This window comes from Gymnoscopelus microlampas (assembly GCF_963454915.1).
Source record: "Gymnoscopelus microlampas genome assembly, chromosome: 12".
NCBI classification, from domain to species: Eukaryota; Metazoa; Chordata; class Actinopteri; order Myctophiformes; family Myctophidae; genus Gymnoscopelus; species Gymnoscopelus microlampas.
Window position 1 is genome coordinate 4,151,333 of NC_139949.1, and position 24,080 is coordinate 4,175,412.

At 42.3% G+C, this 24,080-nt stretch overlaps 1 protein-coding gene across 1 annotated transcript in view; it reads left to right on the forward strand.

Moving 5' to 3' along the window:
• The window catches only part of LOC311056925 (parvalbumin beta-like), a 523,075-nt gene that overhangs the window by 213,552 nt on the left and 285,443 nt on the right, over nt 1-24,080 (forward strand). The window lies entirely within an intron of this gene.

A 24,080-nucleotide genomic window follows, 5' to 3' on the forward strand; every position in this document is an offset into this window, starting at 1 on the left:
TCAGCAGGCGGATGGCACTAGACATGGACTTGGAGAATACTTTGCATGCAGGAGCAACCTACAGTGAAAAGGTATGTATAAGATATGGAATTCCAAGTATTTAAGTCATAAATACTCACAGGACCAAATAAGCTCTATTTGAAGTTACGCATGTTAGACTTCAATTCAATTTTATGTACCTTCATCTTCTCAAAGCTCTGTTTGGTTGAGATAGCACATGGTACCAGCTTCTCTGCAGACTGTTCCTGTAGGTCTATGACCTTTGCAATAGGCCTAAGTGTCACCTGGACATTAGACAAAGATGGAAAAGAAAGTCAAGTGTGTACCGACAGATGAGATCATATTTAGCTTTGCAGTATACTTTACATGTTGCTTATGTTGTTGGGCAATTTTGTGGTTCTGCACAACACTGGTGGGCAGTTGGAAGCTGTGGTTGCACAGGGCTGTTTTCATGGCTTTGAGTAGATGTGGTGGGTCTGGTGAAAAGAACAGGTAACCCCCAGTATAACAATGATAATCGACTGGTTCTTTAGAACCGGACTCAAGAGCCACTCTGAAGGCCTAGCTGGGTTGTAAGGCCAGCTAGTCGTCCTGGTACTCAGGAGAGAGTTAAGATGTCTCTCGGAATCGCTCTGGAATGTGTCTATCTGAGAGGTTTCGAGCCTCTTCTTATAATGCTGGCTTGCGGTCCTGACATCACTATGATGATGTCAGATAGTGTCAGACGTCTCCCTATATGGAGCTGCCGATGTTAGTTATGGCCAAATATGGGATCAAGACTTCAGCCCTGGACGTGATGGCTATGTCTATACATAGAGTTTCGGGGAAGGGTTCGCTGATGTCAGACTCCGTACAAACGGCACGTTTGGGTCTCTATGACGACTTTGCAGGTCTATTATCTCCATCTATGGGGATCTCCATATATAGGCTATTGCTGGCAACTATGCCCTGAATGTTTCCTAAGTATGCCCTGAATGTTCGTAACAGCCGCCCCACGGTTTTACCATGGAAAAACGTAAACATTTCAAGAACATTCCTGGCATACGCCGCCCCACGGATTTCCGGTGGAAATACGTAAACATTCCAGGATGTTCCCTAGCATCCGCTTCTTTCTCCTATTCCTCCTTTCGGTCTTCCATCTCGGTCTGCCATTTCGGCCGTACTTGGAGGTTTGATCGGTAATACCTCCAGAAATGTTTCCAGAACTGGTCGGCGAGGATTTGGCTGTGTCTCCATCTTCGTCTGCTCATCATTTCTGACTCATCATGCAGTACTTGCAGTAGAGATGCGTCCCGCCGCCCCATGAGGAGGATATTTTGCCGCCCCGTGCAGAACTTGGAGCTCCCTCACAGTTCTGAGACGTCATACCTCAGGCTGTCCAGACAAAAACCCATCCTCTGGGAGAGTGGTCCACGTACAGGAACCCATCTGATCTTGGTGACAGGTCGTGATCCGTCGTTGGTTGATTGTCACGGCTCGCGACCTGCGGTTGTCTCTAGACCTGCGGGTGTTCATCCTCTCCAGGCCCCTGTCCTTCTTCCGTCCATTCTCGAGATTGTATGTCATGGAGAATGTCCAGATGGGTTAAGTTGCATTGTGAGCATTTCTTGAGTAGGTCGCAATCCCTGGCCCGGTGAGATCTACCACACCTCCAGCACATCCCTTCCTTCATGATCCAGCGCCGTTTCTGAACTGTAGTTAGCTGCTTGAACCCCGCACAGGAGTTCAGTGTGTGATAATCCTGTTTACAGTACGGGCAATACCCTTGGAACCTCTTGTCTCTGTTCTGCCTTCTAGACTGTGCAAAGTTCGTAGTTGTGGTATTCATCATTATGTTCACAGGTCTCTTATATGGCTGGGCAGCTCTCTGTGGACTTCGTATCCTATGTCTCTCCGGCTGCCGAACGGCCCATCGGGGCCCAGGGACGCTCGTCGACCTGTCCAGGTCGCGCGTCGGGCTCTGTTCTTGATAACCCATCTGCTCTCCCCTACGTTGCATCTTTGTTTCAAACAAGAGCCATTCTGCCAAGTCCGGTAATGACGGGTTCCGAATCCGTTTTGTATGGGCGGACTTTTCGAATGTTACCCTTAAATCCGACGGCAGCCTGGCTAAGAGCTGAATGACATGGGTTCCACATTTCAGCTCCGCTCTCCCTGCTCTCCCGGATTTTGATAGTAGAGCAACCAACCCTCGGACCTTCAGAGCAAAGGTTCGGAATGCCTTGGTGTCTCCATTCCTAATTCTGGGTCCCTGAATGAGCTCCATCATACCCTGCATCGCCACTTGATGAGGCTGCCCGAATTGCTCCGCTAGGGCTCCCATAGTCTTCGAGTAGGGCCGCGATGAGTCTACGTATGTCTCTGCCACCAGGAGGGCTTCTTCCAGCTTCAGATGGTCGCATAAAATGCGGAACCTGAACCGTTCTGAGGTGTTGGGAGGGAATGCATCATCCAATGCTCCCTTTAATCTTGCGAATTCTCTAAAATCCGGATAGGTGAACACCGGTATGATGGGTACCGGTCCCCGATAGAAAGCCTCCCCTGGAGGGCCATGTCGCCGCTCAACTGGAGTTCTCGACCGGTGCCTCCTGGCCAAACCCCGATTGGTCGAAGAAGAACTCTGCCTGGAACGGGTCGCCCTCTGGAACTGCCGTTCGCGCCTCGAGTGTCGTCTATTGCGTGCCGAACTCTGATCGGTCGCTGATGAGCTCTGCCTTGAACGGGTCGCCCTATGGGACCGTCGTTTAGGCTTCGAGCAGCGTCTCCTGCGTGCCGAACCCTGATCGGTTGAGGAGGAATTTACCCTGCGTGCCGAACTCTGATCGGTCGCTGATGAGCTCTGCCTTGAACGGGTCACCATACGGGACCGTCGTTTAGGCTTCGAGCAGCGTCTCCTGCGTGCCGAACCCTGATCGGTTGAGGAGGAATTTACCCTGCGTGCCGAACTCTGATCGGTCGCCGATGAGCTCTGCCTTGAACGGGTCACCATACGGGACCGTCGTTTAGGCTTCGAGCAGCGTCTCCTGCGTGCCGAACCCTGATCGGTTGAGGAGGAATTTACCCTGCGTGCCGAACTCTGATCGGTCGCTGATGAGCTCTGCCTTGAACGGGTCACCATACGGGACCGTCGTTTAGGCTTCGAGCAGCGTCTCCTGCGTGCCGAACCCTGATTGGTCGCGGAGGAACTGGAACTCTGCCTTCTCTTGCGTGCCGAACCCTGATCGGTCACGGAGGAACTGGGTCTCTGCCTTGAGCGGGTCACCCGAGGGGACGGCCGCTCAAGGCAGGTGATGGGCTCCGTGATCTGAGCTGGGGGTCCCTGCTTGCTAGGACCGGCCTGAGGCTCCGGTGGGGGGTTGATGGGTCCGGAACCATTGGTTGGCACTGGACAGCTTGTGTCTGTACCATTCCTCATTCCTTCTGACAGTTCTTGGATTGTTCGGGACTGCTGTTGAATCCGCTGCTGGAGCTCTCTCAGTGTTCCTTCATGTCGGAGCCCTTCCACCAGCTCGTTCATAGAGGCGTCCAAGGCAGACGTGGGTACCCCTTCAGTCAGGTCGCCTTCTGTATGACCTCCCCGTACTGTCCGCGCGGCAGGACCAGAGTCCGTTGACCGCTCTTGATGTTTCCTTTTCTTTGTGGCTTTTGGCATATTGCGCCTTCACAGTAAGCTTTGAATCCGGCTCGAGGGACCAAATATAACAATGATAATCGACTGGTTCTTTAGAACCGGACTCAAGAGCCACTCTGAAGGCCTAGCTGGGTTGTAAGGCCAGCTAGTCGTCCTGGTACTCAGGAGAGAGTTAAGATGTCTCTCGGAATCGCTCTGGAATGTGTCTATCTGAGAGGTTTCGAGCCTCTTCTTATAATGCTGGCTTGCGGTCCTGACATCACTATGATGATGTCAGATAGTGTCAGACGTCTCCCTATATGGAGCTGCCGATGTTAGTTATGGCCAAATATGGGATCAAGACTTCAGCCCTGGACGTGATGGCTATGTCTATACATAGAGTTTCGGGGAAGGGTTCGCTGATGTCAGACTCCGTACAAACGGCACGTTTGGGTCTCTATGACGACTTTGCAGGTCTATTATCTCCATCTATGGGGATCTCCATATATAGGCTATTGCTGGCAACTATGCCCTGAATGTTTCCTAAGTATGCCCTGAATGTTCGTAACACCCAGGGTAGAATGGTTCAATGTAGGACCTATCCATGGCCTCGCCTCCATTAAGACCAGCAGCCCGCCACATAGCCTGGTTACTGGAGTCCATGTCAGTACACTAAAACAGTTGATAGAACATAGGGACATCACTTACTGAGACGCTACAAAAGAAATAAAAGCCTGTACACTCATCTGCTCCAATGATTTGAATAACTTTTTCAAGCCATTTCTCTTCAGCACGTCACTAACATCCATTGGAGCAGATGAGTGTGGGGCCCCATTGTCTTCTCAGTAACTAAAAATCAAACATTCAATAGATGTACACAGGAAAGATGTTAACTCTTTGGCATTTAAAGCAGTTACATGATACTTTGAGATCTTACCACAGCCAGCACTCTGATCCCACGCTCCCCACAAGCCATGACGATGTTATGTTCAAGCTCCCACAGATCTGATCCCGACACTGACGACCCTGTGAAGTGGCACCACTTGTGTGTAATGTACAGTGAGGCAGCTCAGCATGCAGGTGAGAAGTTTCTTTGCGTTTTTGTCTGCAGTGGGAGGCAACGTGACCGACCCCAACACGGTCTTTGTGGATGGATCGTACTGGAGACCTGGAGCCATCGACATCTCATCCATCTGAAGCATACGCAATAGATTGACAATGAGAAATATAAGTAGGATCTTTCTTTGAATTGGTAGAAAAATAAATAAGTCATACCTTGAGAACCACCATCTGAGCATGACTAGGAAGGGTCTTCAGCTTTGCCGACATTAAATCTAAAATGTCAAGCTGAACCCCTGGGGCAAATGGCAGTCCCTGCAGCCTTCTGGAGATGGTGCAATAGGATGGAATCGGATATTGCATGTCTTGGAAGGACAGGGAAAAAAAACACACACACACACACACACACACACACCCACACCCACACCCACACCCACACCCACACACACACACACACTTAGATTACAGAATTGTGTTTACCATTTCACTGTTGACAATACAGTATGTGTCGCTGTTCATTGACGTTACCTTTGCGCAGGAACTCATATCCATCACAACCAACAGCCAACCTGAGTGAAAGGCACCTAGAAACAGTCTTGGCAGACTATCTGTGGCTTTGAAATGACCAAGATGGATCAAGCCTGTCAAGAACGAATGTACTTATAAGACTGTGGATGATTATCAATGATTCATACATTACACTGTTTCATTAGAAATACATATACTACCTGTTTTCAAGAAATTCAATCTGATCTTTCTCAAATAATTGAGAAAGCATTTTGTCCTGGAAAAGATTAACATGCAATTATTATTAGTAATTTGTAATATTGCATGGTGACCTTCAACATCCATAATGCAGTTGTAGTGTACAGACCTTTTTCACCAGCTCACGCTTTAGCTGTGCAATCAGTTCATCTTTGGACAACACACACTCGTCAGCAACAGTCAGTGGATCTTCTGATTCTGGAGGAAGGCAAGGCAAATAATATGTTGAAGGCATGCTGTGACTGTGCTTCAGATGGTAGGCGTTTTTTTTTTTTTTTGGCCCCTTACCCATGCCAGTTGACTCTGGTTGCGCTGGCTGAAGAGGTGACGATGCTCCTGATAATGGCTGCTGGTGAAGATCTGATTTGAGATAATGCATACATAATACTCAATATTGCATACTAATGACAGCATCCTACAAATGTGCTTCACTGAGGTATGAATGCAAGTGTTTCTTCTGGCCACTTACCCCTCTCAGATGATCCCATCTGTTCCAGGTGGACTGCGGCATGTTCAGGGAGCTGCTGTGGGGGTACATCATCTTCTGGGGGAGATATTATGTACAACTCTCAAATTAGATAAATAAATGACAGACATGACAGGCATCCTGCAAAGTGTGAGTTACCCATGTCAGATGACTCCAACTCCACAGGGTGGACTGGTGTTGGAGGCTGCAGCAAACCTAAGTTGATTAGATAAATATCGTTATCAATCTGATCTCCAATTGCAGAGTTGCAGTTCACATTACATTATAGACTGTTTTAGCCACACAAAGTGTAAAATTGTGACATTTACTTAATAAATACATTTTCTAGGCGAGTTCAGACTTACAGTAACTGTGTTCCATGAAAACTGATGATGTTGGCCGGGGAACGGTTTGGTGGGGCTGGGGCAGGGGCCATAGTGGGACAGCATTGTCCAACAGCCCCCCCCCTCACATCAAACGACTCGTTTGAGAAATGATACTTGAGGAAAATAATGAAAACCATTCATCTTAAATATCTCACAGCAAACAGTTATAATTAGTGCCTCAGTGAGTTGGGTTTACCTCACAAATCGTCTGTAGGTGTCCAGTCGGGTTTTCCTGTGGCCCTCCTGACAGCTTCTACCCATAATGGGTACTTATTCGATTTTTTTTTAAATCTGAACACTCCGTATTTTCCTGTCCCTGCAGGGGAAAACACATGAAGAAGGCATGGTTGAATGAACACAGGTGCCCAAGGGCTTATAAAGATTGCACCTGGCATGAATATTCATGTGACAATTGAATTATATCAAAACTTTAATTCAGTCAAACAGTGGGTCAACAACAATGAAAGCAATAATAAACAGTAGGGACATAAACACAATAAATATGCATATTAATAACTTGGATATGGGGGTTTATGTCACTTTGTTGTTGTTCTTTATAACTATGTAACTATGTTTAGTCCACTTGTGTATTAGAATTACAAACCTCCAGCTGTTTAGGTGCTGAGTGGAGAGAACAACAAACACACACCTCGACCGACTGAGAAGGGATCCTGGGGGTTTTTATGTAGCGCCTCTGCTGGAACACTCCGTCGTGCACTTCCTGATAACACTGCGCATGTGCAATACCCCGGTACTACGCTGGGACACGCCCCCAGCATGCCCCTGTAATCCATCCTTCTTATTTATTCTAGCTAGCCCCGCGGAAGCGGAAGCACGCCCGAGATACAGACGCTTCAGAGCCGGAGGAGGCGTCTACCTTTATATGTCTATGCATCACAAACAGGTCGCAAGGGTGACACGTTGTGAGCTTTGTAGATCTATAATTTTTGGCAAAGATTTTTGGTGTAGATCAAAAAAGAACGTAGTGAGGTCCGTTTTACTAAGTCTAAGTGGTTAAACTGAAGTGATATTGATGAATTCCAAATATTATCAAAGTATCCTGCTGTGGCACCCCTGGACTTGTGTCACGGCACCCTAGGGTGCCACTGCCCGTGGTGGAAAAAGTACTCAAATGTTTTACTTAAGTAAAAGTATCAATACTGCAATGTAGAAGTACTCCGTTACAAGTAAAAGTCCGGAATTCAATATTGACTTGAGTAAAAGTACGAAAGTATTGGTATCAAAAGGTACTTAAAGTACCAAAAGTAAAAGTACTAAAAAAAATAGCAGATCTACAAGCTCACGTGAGCTTGTAGATCGCCTATATTCAAATAGCCAATGTATAAAATAAGGCTAAAGTGGTTAATGTATGTTTTATAATGTAATAATCAATATCTACAAAAGTGCAAGTAACTAGTAACTAAAGTTTTCAAATAACTGTAGTGGTACAAGTACAATATTTTCCTCTGAGATGTAGTGGAGTAGAAGTAAAAGTATTGACATTTTTAAATACTCCAGTAAAGTGAAAATAACTCAAAATTGTACTTAAGTACAGTACTTGAGTAAATGTACTTAGTTACTTCACACCACTGGCCACGGGGCACCCACTTTGAGAAACCCTGCAGCTGGGAGGTAGTTAGTTATTGCTCCACACTCCCTAGGAAGCGCAGGGAGGGAGGGGCGGGCTTTATAAGCAATTGTCAGCTCCCCCCCCCCACACACTCACACACACACACACACACACACACACACACACACACACACACACACACACACACACACACACACACACACACACACACACACACACACACACACACACACACACACACTTTTAAACACACACAGACACGCACAGTTCGTTACAAGCTCTGCAATGTTTGGAGTAAAATATGAAAATAAACTACTCATAATGTAACGTTACTCCACATGGACGTTGTGTAGAGTTGTCAGTGTTTACCAGAGTGGTGCAAGCTGCTAAAACAAATGTGTGACAAGAAACAAGAAACAGAAGAGCATTGTCTCCATCTGACTAAACTGAGGTGAGCTTAGCATTAAAGGATTTGATGGTATGAGTGTGTTTAATTTCACTTTTATTTTACTTGGTAAAGCAACAACTAGTCAGGATGAAGCATTGTTGTGTTGTGTGATGTGATGTGAAGGGACTATGTTGTATTGTTGAGCTGTGTTTGATTGTGATGCTAAGACAGGCTATGCAGGCCTACTCAGTGGTGTAAAGTAACTAAGTACATTTTGAGGAGCTTTTACTTTACTGGAGTATTTTTCAATTTTCAATACTTTTACTTCTACTCCACTACATCCCAGAGACAAATATTTTACTCCACTACTATTATTTGAAAACTTTGGTTACTAGTTACTTGATTTGGATTATTATTACAAAACATACCACTTCAGCACTATAGCCTATATAGTTAGGCTATTTGAAAATAGCCGATCTACAAACTCACAACGCGTCACATTGTAACACTTTGTGCATATGAGTACTTTTACTTCTGGTACTTTTAGTATATTTTGATGTACTTTTACTGAAGTAAAGTTTGAACACCAGACTTGCACTTGTAATGGAGCATTTAAAGATTGCTGTATTGGTACTTTTACTCAAGTAAAGTTTGAACACCAGACTTGCACTTGTAATGGCGCATTTAAAGATTGCTGTCTTGGTACTTTTACTCAAGTAAAGATTTTGAGTGCTTTTTGCACCACTGGGCCTAGTAAATCACTTTACACATTCATCAGGATCCTGGATGGCTTGGTTCCAGGCTTAATAATTTATAAAAAATATTTTCCTAAATCTCCATGGGAAAATGTATGGGTTTTCTATCTGTGACACCACACAATGGCCGCCATAGCCCCTTTCGGGACCCTGTTTACCTTTTTTGTATTTGGGAAGGCGGTATCCAGGGTCCCTTATCGGTTAAAGCACTCTCTCTCGTACCCGCGGGTACCACTGTCTCGTCTCGGGCTAATAGAGAGGGGCGGCCATAGCTGAATGGTTGGTGAGCCCGCCTAGGGAGCCAGAGGCCCTGGTTGCCCCAGGTTCGATTCCAGGCCAGGTCAGCATATGTCGATGAAATGAAATTTGTCCCTGAGCAAGACTCTTAACCCCTAATTGCTCACAGGTTCTCATTGGAAACAAGACCACAAGGACTTTCATGAACGACCTGTTAAAAGGAATTATCCTTATCCTTATAGCTCGTCGCTTAGAAGTTGCAGAGATTTCTCAAAGGTCCCAAAAAGAGCAATTCTAGCGCGTGGTAAATCTGCATTAATGCACTCGGATCGGCGATGCCGCTTAACATTTTTAATAATTTAGTAAAACTTAAGCTCCTCTCTCACACTCCACTCCACTTCCCATGTCCCGCCTCCCTGCGGTGACTGACAAGCTGCGCGTCCTACGCATACCTCTATGGTTCTACGGTACTGCCTCTGATTCGCCGATCCGAGCGCATTAATGCAGATTTACCGCGTGCTAGTATTGCTCTTTTTGGGACCTTTGAGAAATCTCTGCAACTTCTAAGCGACGAGCTATTAGCCCGAGACGAGACAGTGGTACCCGCGAGTACGAGAGAGAGAGTGCTTTAACCGATAAGGGACCCTGGATACCGCCTTCCCAAATACAAAAAAGGTAAACAGGGTCCCGAAAGGGGCTATGGCGGCCACTGCTATGCCCTATAAGTGTATACAGGGTATTTATTTATAAAGTTACAATTTAATGACTTTTAATACTAAATTGGCCAAATGGTCAAATATTACATAAGAAAGAGGCAAACTTTGTGAAAATAGCCGATCTACAAGCTCTACGTATACTAGGCTGTGTATTATGCAGTTATGACAGGATACAGTATACGTATACTAGGCTGTGTGTTGTGACAGGATACAGTATACGTATACTAGGCTGTGTGTTGTGACAGGATACAGTATACGTATACTAGGCTGTGTGTTGTGACAGGATACAGTATACATGTACTAGGCTGTGTGTTGTGACAGGATACAGTATACGTATACTAAGCTGTGTGTTGTGACTGGATACAGTATACGTATACTAGGCTGTATGTTGTGACTGGATACAGTATACGTATACTAGGCTGTATGTTGTGACAGGATACAGTATACCTATATGTGGATCTCGGTTACTTCAATCTTTCTTTATTTCTTTCTTTCTTTCTTTCAGATACTCAAGGCTGGTTGCAGGGGACACACCCTCCTCCTCTTCATCATAAGCGTGGACTATGAACAGTGGAGGAGGGGAGCAAGAACTGGGCTTCACTACTACAGCTAGGAGGTCTAGATGACTCTCTAATGTAGTCATTTTTAAAAATGTTATAAACACACACACACACACACAAACACACACACACCCACACACCCCCACACACCCCCACACACATACATATGACGATGCAAATGACATCTGCATCATAAATGCCCAGAAGACTGAGGTTCTCACCTACAGTCTCCCAGACCATCCACCTCTAATAAAGTACTGGTGAAGCTAACCAGAGAGATGTAAAGTACTGGTGAAGCTAACCAGATGTATAGAGGATGGAGATTACGGGAGACGCCCGCTGGAAGGCTCATCCGAGGATGTCCTGCCCTAGAGATCGAGATCTGGAGATCTCTCTCTATCCGTGGGTTTGTCTGCATGGGGGATTCCTCCGAAGACTTGGTACGCACGGTCAAACGGCCGAAGACCTCGTCCTTCTCGAGGGTTTCCCCTGAAGACGGCTGATGAAGACGACTCAAAGTAGGAACCTCTTAAGGGCTGTCACGATTATGACATTTTACTTGACGATTAATTGTCGCTCACGATTAACTAGGCTGAATTAATTAATTATTGCGTTGTACACTGAACATTGTAACATTATTAATAAAAATGTGTCTGTCTTCGTAAACAAAAGGTGCACGGGTCAGATATGACAAATAATTTGCATAACTCAATAACTTTATGCTTAACATGAATTGGAGAACATGGAAAAAAACATGAATAGTGGAAATAGCAGTCTGCTATTTCCACTATTTTTGAAAATCTTTGAAAACATATGAACATTTTTCAACATGGAAATGATTATGTCGATATCCAAAAAAGGTATTGCGATTATCTCAAATACTTGCGATCAGGTGATCATGTAATAATTGTGACGTACCTAATTTTTCCTTTTCCTTTGCTGGATGCTGCTGCTGCAGTTTGTGTTGTATGATGTTTTTGTTGTTTATGCTGTTTGTGTTTGATGCTGTTTGTGTCATGTGCTGATGTGGTTCAAGATGTACAGTAGCTCTGTTGCTGTCATGTTGGGGCCCGGTGTGGCAGTGAAACATGTTCAGTGACTGTTGGTTTGTGGCTCTGGAATTGAAGGCTGATGTGAATATACACTATTATGTTGGTTGTGCTATAAATAAAAATAAAAATAAACTGTTATTAGGTGTGTGTGTGTGTGTGTGTGTGTGTGTGTGTGTGTGTGTGTGTGTGTGTGTGTGTGTGTGTGTGTGTGTGTGTGTGTGTGTGTGTGTGAGATAGAGAACATTTGCATTAATTTTTAGACATAGTCCTCTGTAAATCTAGACCTGCTGGTGGCGCTATAACAGGCCAATGTTAAAAGGGTGGCATTTGTTCCTCAACGTAATGTGAATGTGCGTGCAAAACAAGCCACTACTGCAAACTTTAGATGTGAATCTTAGCCAATCAGGATGGAATATGAAAAATCAAACAGATCTGTCTTGATCACATGACTATATATCATGTGTACCAATTTGCGTGACATTTGGATAAAATGGGAAGGAGTAATATAAAGAAATGTGTTTTACATAAGTCGGCCTCCTGTGGCGCTATAAGGCAGATGTGAAAAATGCAGGGCAAACGTTTTTCCTTGGCCTCTAGGGAGTGTGCATACAAAGTTTTACACAGATCGGTGCAGTTATAAGTAAAAACACAAATCGGCCTGTTATAGCGCCACCATGAGGCTGATTTAAAAATGTTGAAGTGGCATTTCTTCCTCGGTATAGTGGGAATGTGTGTGCGAAATTTCACGGAACCTGTATGCTGTGATCATGATTTGAGGCATTTTGTTCAAAATAGAGCACTCCTGCAAACTTTGGAAGCCATTTTTAGCCAATCAGGATGGAATATGACAAATCTGAAAGATTTGTTTTGTTTAATGACTATAGAGATACTGTGTAGCGATGTGTGTGATGTTTGGACAACATCTGTAGGAGTACTGTCAAAAAAGCGGCCTCCTGGTGGCGCTATAACCGGCCAATGTGAAAAGTTTGGGGCAGAGGTTCTGAATTGACTCCAGGGAGTGTGTGTGTGCACAGTTTCGCTGCGATCAAGCCAACAGTGCCGGAGATTAGCTGTACACAGACAGACAGAATGACACCCGGACGGACGGACAGACACATGGATGGACGGACAGGGTGCAAAACATACTCTCGCCATGCCTTTCGGCTTGGCGGAGACAATGAACAGAACAAAACAAAACAATATCAGTGTTGCTCTGAAAGGGCTCACTACATCATTACCAACACTCCCACGATTAGCCACATGGTGGAGCCAGAGTACCACTAGAAAATTCACCTCAGATGAAGGACATTTTAAAGTGGAATAGTTTTGTACTCATTTTAAGAGACGGTTTGTTCCAGATTGATCTTGAACCATGAACGTTCCACTCAGCAGTAACCTGTGACCACATGAGATGTAGCTGTGTGGTCGTATCACTGAAAATAGCCGATCTACAAGCTCACAATGTGTCGCGATGCGACGCATTGTGAGCTTTTAAATTAGCTATTTTAAAAATATTTGTAAACAGTTGAACACTTGAAATGGGACATTATGCATAATGAGTACTTTTGTTACTTTTAGTATATTTTGATGCAGATAATTTTGTATTTTTACTCAAGTAAATTTAGAATTCTGTAACTTTTACTTTTAACATCTTACACATCTTTTAACATTCTACATTGCAGTATTGATACTTTTACGTAAAGGGATATTTCACTTTCAAAAAAACTTTTGGTCTTTTTATTGTCTACTCAGGCTTTTGTGAGCCCCCAGACCGTTTTTAAGTTGCTTGATTCAGTATTTAGATATTTGATATTCATTTTATCAGACGGTCTGGGGGGCTGACAAAAGCCTGAGTAGATGATAAAATGACCCAAAGTTTTTTTTTAAAGTGAAATATCCCTTTAAGTAAAACATGGGAGTACTTTTTTGATATATATATTTTTGTTGCCACATATTGATTCAAACTGTATTGAATCATGACCATTTTGTTCTGAGGTAAGTATTAGCAGGACTATCTGTACCGTGTTGCATAAACAAACAGAGTACATAAATGGTAAATAGACTGCATGTATGGGGCCTTTAGCTTTACAGCTTGTAGGTATTTTAATTTGTGGAAAACGTTGGAAACATTTAAGTCCTTTGTCTTTACTTTTGTACTTTTACTCAAGTAAAACTTGTGAATATGAGACTTTTCCTTGTAGCTGAGTAACACGAGTAACTGATACATTACCAGTGGTGGAAAGTAACCAAGTACATGTACTCAAGTACTGTACTTAAGTAAAATGTTGAGGATTTTGTACTTTACTGGAGTATTTCCATTTTTCTATACTTTTACTTCTACTCCACTACATCTCGGAGACACATATTGTGCTTTTACTCCACTGCAATTATTTGAAAACTCTACTTACTAGTTACTTTGTAGATTTTGAGTATTATTACAAAACATACATTAACCACTTCAGCCCGAGGTCAACTTTGGCTATTTGAAAATAGCCGATCTACAAGCTCACAACGCGTCGCATGGCGACGTGTTGTGAGCTTGTAGATCGGCTATTTTCAAATAGCCTTTTTACACATTTTAGACGGGACATTCTGCATGACTAGTAATGTTACTGTTGGTACTTTATGTACATTTTAATGCCAATACTTTTGTAGTTTTACTCGAGTGAATTTTGAATTCCAGACGTTTACTTGTAACAGAGTATTTCTACATTGCCGTATCGATACTTTCACTTAAGTAAACAATTTGAGTACTTTTTCCACCACTGTAAATGACCACCACTGATAAGTTGTGTGCCTGTTTGTGAGTCCACTGCTCTCTCACTCTCTTCCCTCTGTGGTGTATTTTCTTTTATGACTTTAATAAACTCTGTGAGTGATGGCCACAAAAAGACACTTTCCCCTCGGACGTTAATCCCATAGTCACTTCCCCTGGCAGCTCACAAGCCTCTAGATAGCTTTTAGCCAGCGGCTTATATTATTCATGGCTGAAGTGATATTGCTTTTTGCAACCTCGTCAGATGGCTTCAGATGCTGAACTCGTCACAATAGGCTGTATTCACAGCAGCCATATTATGAAGACATTCACAGGTGTTACCAATGATACTAATGAAGGCTCTGTTCCATTCTGGTGAAACAGAGTCAGGGTGCTAATATTGTGCATGTTGGCTCACTGGAAACACCAGTGGGTCTACAGTTGGGGTCCAGGGACCCTCATGGGCTTCCAAATGGCCCCTTACAGATGTGTAAACCACGTGTAAACCACTGTGCTAGACTAAATGGAACAGAGCCTTCATTAGTATCATTGGTAACACTTGCGAATGTCTTCATAATATGGCTGCTGTGAATAGAGCCTATGGTCATGATAGAGTCTATCATAGACGATATCGAGAGCGGCCCTGTGTGCTTTGAGCATCGGTGGAAGAAGTAGCCTACTCAAATATTTTACTTAAGTAAGAGTAGCAATACCACACTATAAACATACTCTGTTACAACTGAAATGCCTGTGCTCAAAATGTTACTTGAGTAAAAGTACAAAAGTATTGGCATCGGAATATACTAAAAGTACTTAAAGTAAAAGTACTAGAATATTTCAAAATAGCAGATCTACAAGCATCGCGACGCGTTGTGAGCTTGTAGACCAGCTATTTTCAAATAGCCTAGGTATAAGATAGGGCTAAAGTGGTTAATGTATGTTTTATAATAAAATCAAATAATTTATATCTGAAAACTAACAAGTGACTAAAGTTTTCAAATAATTGTAGTGGAGTATAATATTTGCCTCTGAGATGTGGTGGAGTGGAAGTAAAAGTATTGGAAATTGGAAATACTCACGTGAAGTACAAATACCTCAAGATTGTACTTAAGTAAATGTACTTAGTTACTTTTCACCACTGGCTGTGAAGGGCCATTTTACATTTTTAATGTCAGTTTAGTGTCTCTTGGAGACCAGTGGTGAAAGTATAGCTACACCACAACGTAAAGTCCTGTATCGTCACCTTATTAAACTAATGGCCTAAGTCATTTTTTGAGGAAATTATATTTTTGCCTAAGTCAGGTCCTCATGACACTGGCCACCTCTGGTAAAATGGCCCAACTCCTAATTGAAAAGGATCATGCTGTTCACGCCCCTTTTAGTATAATGGCCTAACTCCCTAGTGTGACTTAGGACAAAATAGGCCTTTTGTTTAGCCTAAGTCACATGTTTTTGTGACTTAAGCCAAATTATTTACTGATTTAATCCTATTTAAACCTATTTAAACCTATTTCAATCTCTTATGTTACATAACTGACAGACAGTGTTATTTCTATTTAAATAGTCATAATTTGTTATAAACATTTTGGGTGAAATGATTAAGAAATATCATATAGTTTTGTTCTGGATCAGTTTTTTATTTTTCCTGAAAACCTTGAAAAAATGACTTAGGCCATTAGTTTAATAAGGTGACGGTATTCAAAATGTTACTTCGGCCAAAGTACAAAAGTATTGGCATCAAAGTGTACTTGCAGTACCAATGTAAAAGCACACACTTTCACACACGCAAATTGCAGATAAGCTCAGCGCGTCACATCATGGCGTGTTGTGAGCTTTTACATGGGACATTTTCGATGTACGTTTAATTAATAATAATCTAAATCTACAAATGAACTGATAACTGAAGCTGCCAAATAATTGTAGCAGAGGAAAAAGTACAATATTTGCCTCTGAGATGTAGCGGAGTAGAAGTTTAAAGTGTCAAACAATGGGAAAACGTATAGTAAAGTAAATGCACCTCAAAATTGTCCTCAAGTCCAGTACTCGAGTAAATGTACTTTACAAAAGCAATACCACTTCAGCTATGAATAAATAACCCGTGGTGTAATCTCATGAGATGGCTTCAGATGCCGAAGCCATCACAGTGTTATGATGAACACTAGGGGCCCTGTGTGCTTTGAGGGGCCATTTTACATCTTTAATGTCTCTTATGGAGACATTATTCAGTTCCTCTCTCTCTCTCTCTCTCTCTCTCTCTCTCTCTCTCTCTCTCTCTCTCTCTCTCTCTCTCTCTCTCTCTCTCAGAGAGAGACCCATTAGCTGTACTCAGAGCTTCATCATGCAGCTCTTCTTCATAGAGAAGACAATCCATTCCTCCCCCACAACCATTACATGTACCAGGGAGACAGCAGCATATTGTGCATGCAGTGGTGGAAAGTAATAGTGCATCTGCCTTATTACTGTACTTAAGTACAACTTTCATATCGTTGTTGTCGGGCAGAAACCTACCATCTCCCTACTTTCAAACTGCAGCATCTCACAAAAGCATAAAAAACGCAGCACTTTAGTTGATCTGCTGCTTTTGAATTTGAATCCTGAAAAGTAAAATTTTGGACATCCACCCGACAGAGAAGCTATCTATAAAAGAGACAATGGGCATTAATGTTATGTATTGAGAACATGTTGGCACAACTGTTGGCTGCAGTTAAACAGGAAATGTCATTGACTTTTTAATTTAAATTTTATTGTTATGGCACCATTTAAAAAAGATGCCGGTTTAGTACCGGTATTGGATAAAACCAAAACAATACTCAAGCCTAATTCTGCTGCCAATAGTTCTCTACATGCATTGTAATGAAATGAGAGCAGTCCTTCCAGCACTGCCATTGTGTTCCTCAGTGTTCCACTGTGCATGTCCATTACTCTGCTTTATTGCACACAGCAGCAATATTATAGAGGCAATTCAATTGTCTGTGGTCATTTCATTCTCCTTTCTCTGTCTCTCTCTCATCTCTATTAACACGCACGCACGCACGCACGCACGCACGCACGCACGCACGCACGCACGCACGCACGCACACACACACACACACACACACACACACACACACACACACACACACACACACACTCGTTTCTTATCTAAATGATATGCCTTGTCCTCTTGCTGACCGTCCCTATCTCTATAATCTTATATCTACCTTATAAGTCCCTATTATACAAAACATGAGGCAGAGAGGTCCAACATCATGAGAGAAAAATAAAACAGGAAATCAAATCTCTCTCTCTCTCTCTCTCTCTCTCTCTCTCTCTCTCTCTCTCTCTCTCTCTCTTCCTCTCTCTCTCTCTCTCTCTCTCAAATGTTCAATTCAAAAGATATATCGATCTAAAGTGTCTATTTGTTTATTTAGCATTCTCCTGATTTGCTGGGAGAGTTTTTTAGTACAATTAATTCACCCAAAATAAACGCTTTAAGTGTTTGTGCCATCAGTAGGCTATATCCACACAGAATTCAAGTAATGCATAGTGCTGTGATTGTTATTTCGAACTAGGTTGATTTTTTTTTTTTTTTACCACAAATAAAAGCATCAACTTGTATGACATGAACTGTATGAATAGTTTGGTGCAAAGTATTGGCCAACACATTTTCAGATTGTTTATCTTGCTCCCGGTGTGTAGGAACATACTTTTGAATGTTGATTTGTTTGTGGACTTTGGTTGACACAGTAGCATGTGAAATGGTGTTTGCTGCATATAAATCTGCAGAAATCAATCATTTCACGTCGGCAAGGTCGAGGACTGAACATAACGTTGATTTCACAATGGCAGGAACGTATTATTATGGACGGGCCCAATGGGGGCCATGATTTAACATAAATTAATTCAGTGTGCATAGAGACATTATCAAGTGATTGCAGTGGGCTGACATGAAAGTATACACACGCTAAAATGACTGCATAATGTGATGAATGGAGAACCGCTCAGCGCCGCAGTTTTGTGAACAAAATGTCGAGTTCCGTCCGTTCATCTTCTTCTCTCCACACATAATCTGTCCCCTCCGCGCTCCATGGAGATACATAGATTACGGCTGTGGGAATAATTTACATGTAAAACAGGGCCATAGAAAGGCAAACGGCTTCCCAGAGGCTGTCTCATTGCCAGTCAATTACCCAGCAGTCTGTGTCACTGGAGGAGAGTGGAATATTTCCATTCTCTGTTCGACGTTATGTCAAATAGCGTCGCTGTCCGGTGGCAACCTTGTATGTCCGGAACTGTTACTTTTCATGAAATGGGAAAAGGAACCTGTGTTCCAGGGGATCCAATGTAGTTATTATTTAGCCACAAGCTCTCGTTAGGCTAATACGTATGAGTTTTTGTTGCAAAAAAAGCTCAAAACAATCTACACCAAAACTTTATTGTAGATTGGCTATTTTTTCTATTGTAGACGAGAGATATATATATATATATATATATATATATATATATATATATATATATATATATGGAGATGGAGATATAGACAAGGTTTCAGATGGACAGCAACAAATTATGTAAAGACACAAGAACACATTGGTCTTTGCGTGGGGATCATTGTAGATATAACACACAACCACACAATGCAAACAGAGCATTTTATTGTATGATCACATAGTGGGAGTGTAGATTGACAAATGGACCTGGAGGCAGGCTTGCCGAAAATATCTAAGAAAATTAAAAAAATATTTGGATCCAGGCCAGGACAACAAAAAGTGCAAAAATGTACAACTGAAGAAAATGGAAAATGGGAATCATTACAAGCATACATTTTGATATGCATGCATGCTGAACACAGAGACAATGTGTCTGGTAGAGGCTGCTCTGTCACATTTCATTAGCCTGTACAAACATGTGTTTTGAAGAGTAAATATCTCTCAGGATTTATACTTTGTCGTACAAGGGTGTTACACATTGTCATACGGCAGTGTTGCGCCGAAAATAGCTTTATTTACACACTCACAACGTTAGGCTAATGAGTATGCATAAATAAATTAAGCGTAACACGCCCACGCACACAAAAGCTAAAGGCTGGAGAGCGATGGCAGTGGTGGAAAAAGTACTTAATGTTTGACTTAAGTAAAAGTATCAATACTGCAATGTAGAAGTACTCTGTTACAAGTAAAAGTCTGGAATTCAAAATTGAAAAAGTGCAAAAGTATTGGTATCAAAATGTACTTAAAGTACCAATAGTAAAAGTACTAAAATGTTTGAAAATAGCAGATCTACAAGCTCACAACGCGTTGCGATGCAACACATTGTGAGCTTGTAGATCGGCTATTTTCAAATAGCCTATGTATAAAATAGGGCTAAAGTGGTTAATGTACAGTATGTTTTATAATGTAATAATTCATATCTGCAAAGTAACTAGTAACTAAAGTTTTCAAATAATTGTAGTGGAGTAAAAGTACAACATTTGCCTCTGAGATGCAGTGGAGTAGAAGTAAAAGTATAGACAATTGGAAATACCCCAGTAAAGTCAAAAATTTTACTTGAGTACAGTACTTGAGTAAATGCACTTTACACCGGCTGTGCTTGGTGTAGGAAGCAGGCAGATGATAATGGAGAGACAGAGTGGAAATGGCACAGATAAGTGGAGAGCAAAGCATATTAGAGAAACACCATTAGCTCAGCCATTCCAATAATGACATGTCATTTGTTGAGGGGGAGGAGAACAGCATTATAGAGAGCGAAGAGAAAAGATGGAGGGAGACACAAAACAGCAGTAGGCCTCTTAGTCTCGCTGATTCACACCTGCTGCAGAAGCAATAGGCTCTATGCACAGCAGCCATATTGGGAATGAATTGGGCCCCTTCCTTACTTCCTTCACAGGTGTCACCAATAATACTAATTAAGGCGCTGTTCCATTTAGTGTGGTAGTGGTTGTCTCATTTTCAAGGACGGCCATAACTCTGAGAGTGTACAAATGGAACCAAATGGACCCTTACGGGTCCATGTGGTTCCATTTGTACACTCTCAGAGTTACACACCATTTGGGAACCAAAATAGAGTGTTTCTAGTGAGCCAACATGCACAATATCAGCACCCTGACCATAATGGAACAGAGCCTTCATTAGTATCATTGGTAACACCTGTGAAGGAAGTAAGAAGAGGCCCAATTTCTTTCCAATATGGCGGCTGTGCATAGAGCCTATTAGGCTCTATTCAAGCGGATGGGTTTTTGCCCAAACATTACTCTTGATTGTATTACCTTAATAAACATTGTCATAAATACTATTATGCTTCCAGTCGCTATAGTTTAAAGTCTTCTGTCACCATGATATGCATTTTGGTAAATTATGGTCCCATTTATTTAAAAAAATTATGATAAAGTAGGGTATGTTTCTAGGGTTTCTACTGGTTCTACCAAATGAAGACCCGCTGCGGTTTCAGCCAATAGCATTAATTTCGAAATCGCTGCAAAATAGGCTTAATTTACGGTCTGTAGAAACCAATGGGGTGGCGGCTTGGGACGGATTTGACCAAACGGCAAACGTTGAATGTCGCTGCGGTACCCACGACAGCACATGTTGACTAGGGGGGATATGAGTTACGATTCTGTCCCTACTAGCGGGACATAACTGAAACGGCGAGTCAGCTGAAGCAGACATTGCAACGTTCGGCACGGCGACTCGCTCCCTAACGGCCCACTCGGCGGTGCCTCTCGTGGCTCAAGTCTGCTTTTGATGGCACGCCTCTGTCGTTTTGACAGATTTTTTTAAAGCCGTCACCCTTTTACGTCTTGGGTTTGAGAACGGCACTTCCTCATTCCAGAAATGCAGAAGTGACTGGGAACGTGAAAGGAACACTTACCGGTCACCAAAACGTTTGCCATTTGGTCACATTTGTCCCAATAAGTCACTATAGGCCATTTTGGGAGTGAGAGTGTGTAGAAAAAAAATGTCGGCCGCCATGACGTGTCACTCCAATGAATTACAGCGCCCAATGAGGTATATATGTGCATATATCTATGGCATACATGGGCAACTGGTGGCCCGGGAGCCACATGTGGCCCCCACCTTCACTTAATGCGGCCCACAGGTTAATATTGGAATACTGATGATATATTATTGATTTCAGCTGTTCCAATTCCAATTATGCAAACATGACCCGCTTTAATTACTACTATTTTAGTAGTTTAATGACTAGATTTAAAATTATATTGTCTTTTTTATGTCCAATGTATCTGTATTAAAGTTCAAGTTAACATAAGTATAATTAAATGCATTTGAAATTAAATACAAATGTTACTTTTAGGATTCCAATTAAAAAATAGCAAAACATAATTCAAGATAATTCAAGACATAATTCAATTCAATTCCAATTGAAAAGTGACAAAAATAGCAGATCTACAAGCTCAAAACGTGTCGCGATGTGACGTGTTTTGAGCTTGTAGATCGTCTATTTTTGCTACTTATGTGTGACACACCAGAATGACTAAGGGGAAAATATGGAGATAAGTTCCTGCACGACAGTATGCAATGTGGCCTGCACCCCTATCCACGCGTCGTCTGGTCCCAGGCTACTGGACCCTGGCCTCCACGGTGGTGGACAGGAACTTTACCCCTGCGCTACCGGAGAGCAGACCAGGGATTCTCAAACTTTTTAATGTCAAGGACCCCCAAATTGACACTTATTAGCCCGCGCACCCCCATTTGAAAATATATGCCAAGGACCCCCATAAGAGAATAGTTTTCTTGCAGTGATTTTCAAGCATTTTAATTCAAGGACCCCCAGTTTGACATGCTACGGGCCCCCATTTAATGGCATTTTATATCTCTGGGACCCCAATTTATGCTGTAAAATCAATGTTAATTCAACTCTATGATGAGAACATTCCCCAATTTGACCAATGCCCTAGACATCACATAACTAATACATTGTGAAAATTAGTATTTCACTGCCAGGATTGGGATCCTCTAGGATTTTAATTAATGAAATTAAAGTAGAGTAAGTGATATATGTTTTTGTTTGAACTAAAAAGCTTTTCTGTTATAAAGTTAATGCTCTATATTGTGATATTAATCATTGCTAGTGTTTGTTCAGTAACAGTGTTAAATAGCTCTATATTGTGATATTAATCATTGCTATAGTGTTTGTTCAGTAACAGTGTTAAATAGCTCTATATTGTGATATTAACTAATCATTGCTATAGTGTTTGTTCAATAACTCAGTCTCTCCAGCTCTTTAATAAACAGAAAATACATGTATGTGCATGTGGGTTGCCAATTTTTGCCAATCAGGAGAGAGAAGCCATTTATCAGCTTCACTTATAGTTGAACTTGAACACCATAAAAGCTTCACTTTTATAGTGTTCCCGTTCCAGTTTTGTCTGCTTGTTTCTTTGTGTCATCACTTCCCAATTCACTTTTTTGTTCTGTACCGTGTATGAGTTCCGTCTCCCGATTAGATGAAATTGCTATCCCATTCTGTACTAAGAGCTGGAGAGACCCCTGTTACTGAACAAACACAAAGATATAGAGCTAACACTTGTTTTAACAAAAAAATATCACCTACCCTACTTCTAATCTCCCAGTTTGCATTCCTTATTACAACAAAAGAAAAACAAACGCATAAAAGGTTATTGCTTAGCCACTCAAATCCTAAATACTTAGTTGGCCAGTCCAGGGTGTCCATATGAGGCTCTCTCCTTTTCCCCCCTATACTAAATATCTCCGCCCAGAATACCCGATCTACAAGTTCACAATGTGGTTCAACTTGCTATTTTGCCAAATGGTCTCCCCGGAAAAGGGTTACTAGGGTTCAAGTGGTTCATTAAACACTCATATTAAATCACTGTTTCTACTACCAGGGGTCCAAATAGGACCCTTGTGGGTCTGAAACTGTACAAATGGAACCAAATGGACCTGTATGTAACAGGTCGATTTGATTCCATTTGTACAGTCTCAGAGTAAAATGAACTCAGAGGGTGTATAGATTTGTTTCCGAGAGATAACACTTTTCTCGCACTTTTCAACCATCTGGGAGCCAGAAGGTTCTCGGTTTGACCCATTGGCTCCACCTTGGCTGCATCTTAAGTGTCCTTGAGCAAGACTTTAAACCATGCAGGTGACGGATTAAGACTCGCAGGGGCCCCTGTCAGAGTTGAACATTTTGAGCTGAACATTTTTCTAGGGCTTTTCAGGGCTTCTCAAAATGGGTGCCGTGACGCAAGTCCAGCAGTGTGCCACAGAATACTATTTTGAATTCATCAACATCACTTCAATTTAACCACTTAGACCCTCTTGCACCGAGATTGGTTCATCCTTTTTAGATCTACACCAAATCTTTTCGGCGAAAATGCCTGTGGTTCAAGTGGTTAAATGTCACATATAAAGCAATGAATTTTCAATCTGCCCTGATGGGAATTGATAGTTTTCCTCGTGTCATGCTGTATCTTAGGGGTAAAGATTGACATCACAATATGATATATTTAAGGTGCTATAAAGTAACAATGTCATTCGGGGGTGCAGTGGATGAATCCTGAGACAAGAAAGTTTGGGAACCACTGCTCTAGGCCTTTGGTTCTCAAAGTGAGAACAGGGGTTAACAGGGGTTTCCCAGCTAAATTAGTTAATCTAGCGTCACAATCATTTTAACCACTTTAACCATATTTCATACTTTGGCTAAAATAGCAGAGTGCCGTGCTATGAGATTTTTGTGGTCCTTGACATGAAAAGGTTTGAGGACCACTGCCCCACGACACG